Here is a 5,227-nt window from a genome sequence, read left to right as displayed (position 1 = left end):
CACAGACTTCGGCTCCATCTATATTGTGAATTGCTTTTGATTCTGTCCAATTTCCTTCGGCTTTTCTGGCAGCTTCTTGACTCCCATGAACAACAATGGGCCCTTGTTCCGAAGGTATCTTCATGCATAGATATGCTGGATGAAGTATTGCTTCAAAGGCATTCAGTGTTCCACGACCAATGATTGCATTGTAAGGATATTCCATGTCAATAATGTCAAAACGACCTGTTCGGTTCTTGTGTTATGAACAAAGCCGAAGGTAACTGGCATTGTGATTTTGCCGAGTGCTGTAATCTGTCTTCCTCCGAAGCCACATAGAGGATGTGTAACATCATGAATCTTGTCTTCTGGCTCTTGCATTTGTCTGAAGGCCTTAGCAAATATGATATCCGCTGCGCTACCTGTATCAACTAGAACATTATGAACCAGAAAACCCTTGATGACACAAGATATGACCATAGCATCATTGTGAAGATAATCTTTGAGCTGAAGGTCCTCCTGGGAGAAGGTAATTGGGATGTGGGACCATTTTGATTTGATGAAGGGTCCCTGCACCCCCAACATGTTGTACCCTTCTCTGTGCTTCCTTCTTCTGCTTCTTGTTAGCCGGCTCTGAACCTGAACCACCTATTATCGGAAGCACCAGCAGCTTCGTAGCCGAAGATACTTCAGCTTGGTTGTTGAACGAAGCCATCAGCTCAATCAGTGGAAGTGAGTTCACCGGCGGTGGGCGCCAATGTTGGGGACTTGTTCTCAAATGCTATGAGATAAGAACAAGGCAACACAAAGTATTAATGGTTAAAGACCTTCGTCCTTCAAAGCATTATCTCTCTTAGGATATAATGATCTTCAGACGAAGGTTATGAAGGACGTACCTTCATCATCTCAGTATTATAATAATGAAAGTAGAAGCATATGAAACATGGAAAATAACGTGGATAATCATATGACATCATTAGGATATTTTTATTATATCATCATGAACAAATATGAACAATATCGAATTATATTTGTACCTTCGGCTTGACAGAAGGTGAAAATCCAGGTGACGTGCGAGTGAATACAAGTCAGCGTGAACAGTACGGTGGTACTGTTCATCTATTTATAGGAACAGGGCGTAGCCTGTGTGGATTTACATTTGTGTCCTTTACAACCGGTACAATCATAACACAAATTATCATGGGCCAATTGGTCTTTTTATCTTTAAGTCGGTGCATCTGAAGGTACGCTACGAAGCTCCCTGATTGGTAGCTTCGGCACCGCTTCTATTTTGATCTTCCGAAGGTGTTTCTTCTCACAGGACCTTCGGCGACGAAGCAGACCCCCAACATTGTAATGGACCGAAGCTCTACAACGGAATGCTAAAGTTAGCAGTGAATGACTGTCCACGATGGTTAAAAGCGAGAAGGATAACAGAAGTACAAATAGCAAGCTATTATAATAATAGAATTCAAATTGCAACAATGGGGATACTAGTTTTAGGAAGCCTAGTGTTCTGGATACCTGAGATCCAAATAACTCCGCATAGCCGGGTGGCGAAGGAAAATAGGGAGAGGAGAATGGAGAGAGAGATACTCGAGCAATCGACTGCCAAGTGGGCGTCCTTGCTCCATAGATGGGCCCGCTCGCTCCATACCGCGTGTGAGGCGAGTGGATGGGAAACTTTGCGTCCGTGGCAGTCGACACGACGACCGTTAGCGCTGGTGTGTCTTTTAATAAGAGAGATATAAGACAAACATGGAGACCGAGAGGAACTAAATAACCGAATGTCCTAGCTTATATATATATATATATATATATATATATATATATATATATATATATATATATATATATATATATATATATATATATATATATATATATATATATATATGCAGTGATTAAGATCAAGTTTAATAGTATAGCAAATTGTTGGCTATAATATTTGTTGCATCCTATCTTATAACCGATATGTATAATGGCCTTTACAATTAATATATTGTTTCATTGTCTCTCTTAAAATTTTCTTGGTTCACATCTATAAGTTGGTTGTTAGTTTGTAGCCCACTTCTACTCTGTCTCTCTCTTTCATGTGAGCATTTAGTCGGTTTATAGCCCGTTATTATATTTGCTCTAATAAGTGAGCGTCTCAAAAGAATAAAAGGTTAGTTCTACCTGTATTGTTGTTTATTTAGCACACGTGATTGGCCGTGTAGAAAAGGGCATCATCCTCCTGTTTAGGATAAAATAGCAATTTGGACATTGGGTTTCAGCTGGCCGAACAATTTTAGGAAATTATACGTCCGTATGACTTGACCAAGCATGAGTCAATCTAAAGAAAGACCAGCGGTCCTATGATATAAAGAACGATGACACACAATCGAATTTTTGAAGCCATCTATATTTGTTACGTGTTTTTTAATCTACTATTGTTTCTCGTTCTTTGTAATACTTGTTGCTTGAACAAGGACGAGGTTCTAGAGTGATCACTCATGTTAGGACATATTAAGTTTGTGATTCAAATTATGTATATACAGGCCGTGTTGGCGAGCGGGTTGGAGATCCGTCGGGAGGCTTGAACCGAAGCAGAGCCCTGCACATGTGGATCGGAGTCCCATCCGGTATATATTATTGACTGTAATTAAAGTTTTGTCAATCATTACTACTCTTGTAAATTATCGTCTAAGGACGACTTTTTGTAGACCCTTCACATCATAGTTAAGGTTTTGTATGGTTAATGTCAATGGTTTTTTCATTTTATGTTGAAAGAATTTTTACCTAAATCTGTGTGTCGTGCTTTGTAGTTTATTGGTTGAACTATTTCGTTTTGACTGTCCATTCTACTAACAGGACAGACTAGAAACACTGTGCATCGTGATGGAGTCCCTCACAGACGTGTGGGATTTGTCGACGTGTTGCGCATCACGCTCTCTCCTCCTCTGACGTGTCATGAGTACCATGCATGCTCAACGCGAACAGTTGCGCTCACCTGTTCCGAACTTCTGAAAATTTTCAGAGCCTTTTCACCGAGGACTTTACGTGCGCCAATGTGATGCATGGATCGATCTGACCTCATCTATGGTTGGATCTTCGCTTATCATTGATGCTGATGTAACTAAGGACATTACATACACATATTATAAGCATAGTTTTTAAGCATCCGAGCGTTTGTAGTCCAACGGTTAGGATAATTGCCTTCCAAGCAATAGACCCGGGTTCGACTCCCGGCAGACGCATCTTTTTTTTTATTTCACAGTTCTTTTCTGTCAGAGACAAAGAGACTTCATATCGGATTGACAGACTAATACCCGATCCGATAAGCCTTAGTTGATTGCTTTGCGGTTGCAAACCACTATTCCAATTCTGTTATAGTCCATTAAGCAACAATAGGATATTACCTCTATTTCACCGTTACTGTAGCATCAATTTTCTAAACACTTGTCTATCTTTTCGTGTTTGCCATTCGATCTTAGCATGTGTTCTACAAGTGTCATTATAATGTGGGCCCAACGTAGACAACACTTTCCATCCAAGTTTCATCAGGTCTTTCTCACCGTCTGTTGGATTGAACTTCGTGCATGGCATTGTGCTGGTCTGATGGACTTCAAAGGTCAGATGATTTCTTTGCGTTGCGATATGCCAACTGATTTGGATTTAGAAACGTCATATTCCTGTGTGTTGGATATATCATACTCCCTCCGTCTGTTTTTATTTGTCGCCAGTTAGTGCAAAATTGAATTAAGTAGCTTCAAATAAATAAAAATAGAGGTAGTATATGTGAATTTTTTGAAGCACTAATGAAGTAACAATTGGTCTTGCCAAATAATCAATCCCCGGGCGTTTGTTCGAGTGCTTACTCCGAACCCAACCCTTGATAGTTTCTATGGATATTGATTAGTGTGCCAAACTAAGTAAAAGACTAGTGTGTCACTATAGTTATTAAAAAGAGAGAAGGAAATGGTTTCTTACATAGGAAAAACATATACAGATGATTGGATGGACATTTTATTTGTAGAAACAACAAAGTTTACATAGAAGGTGACATGGTGTCTAAATTAACTAGCAAGTATGAAAACTATCCCTTTGGATTGGGACTATCCTCTTTTATATTGTTTGATTTCTTTTTAATTTGGATGGTTTTGATTTTTCGATAATATGACGCGCCTTGCTGATGAGGATTCAGGATTGTCCTTGGGAAGTTGGAACAATCTCTCTCCATTCTGTTTTCTCTACATTCTTTGTGGAAATTATATCTCTATGAGAGAAGTGATTCTCTGGTAAAATTATTTCTTTAGGATAAATTCTATACATACATTGTCTCTAGAGTAAACCAGAAGAAGTTTTTTAGCTTCTAGCTCCTAGTTCATTTTAGAGAATCGCTACACAAAATCAACATAAAATCTTTTTTAGTAAAAACCTATGATAAAGCTCCTTCTGATTTTAACTGAAAGTGTTTCCAAATAGTCCCTAAGGTATCAAGGTTCTACAAAAGGTCAACAACAACCAAGGGGTCGAGCAACCGTATAAGCAAATAGATGAAAATAACAAGGATAGCAACCCAAATGCTAAAACCTACCATTGTCCTATGGTTTTCCCTCACTTTCAGTACCCTCTGCTTGATCTTTGCTTGCTTGAATACAGAATCATCTTATTGCACTATACATTGTACACCAAGTGCAAATAAAAAATTGAAAGGATGTTGTTTAGATTCATAGGAAATAAGAAAAATGCAACTTACAACTATGAGGAAGATAGGACATTGTCGGTGTTTGGTGCCGACAGCGCACTACGTGGTATACCACATAGTGTTTTTGAGAGGATGGCGAAGTCAATCGCAGCTCGATGGTTCGTGCAAAGCACGATGGAACACAGTGGATTATACAGGTTCGGTCCGCTCGAGCGCGTAATACCCTACGTCTTGTGAGTTTGTGGATGTGTATTGTCAGGTGATTGATGTTTATAGAGGGTTTCTGGAGGTGGAAGATGACTACGCTATGGAGATCTGCCTTGTTTTCGTAGGGGTTCCCGTTTAGTCTTATGCCTAACTAAGAAGGGATCACCCCACACAACTTGTAGCACAATCTCTATCTACATGTTTCTACTAGATCTATGCCATGTTTATCGTCGATTAGCTAGTCTTCTGGAGGTCTGCACATACTCTGCATGCGCAGGGCACGATCCTAGAAGCCTTCGTGCCCACTCATCTGCCTTCTTCAATCACTTCCGATTATATTCGGCTGAGGCC

At 39.7% G+C, this 5,227-nt stretch overlaps 1 non-coding gene across 1 annotated transcript; it reads left to right on the top strand.

Moving 5' to 3' along the window:
- The first annotated feature begins 3,146 nt into the window (after window positions 1-3,146).
- On the top strand, window positions 3,147-3,218 carry TRNAG-UCC (transfer RNA glycine (anticodon UCC)). The gene has a single exon. It is a non-coding gene; the product is annotated as a tRNA-Gly (tRNA).
- Window positions 3,219-5,227: the final 2,009 nt, after the last annotated feature.

The sequence above is a fragment of the Zea mays genome, chromosome 1, assembly GCF_902167145.1.
Source record: "Zea mays cultivar B73 chromosome 1, Zm-B73-REFERENCE-NAM-5.0, whole genome shotgun sequence".
In the NCBI taxonomy this organism is placed as follows: domain Eukaryota; kingdom Viridiplantae; phylum Streptophyta; class Magnoliopsida; order Poales; family Poaceae; genus Zea; species Zea mays.
This window is presented reverse-complemented; position numbering and strand designations above follow the sequence as displayed.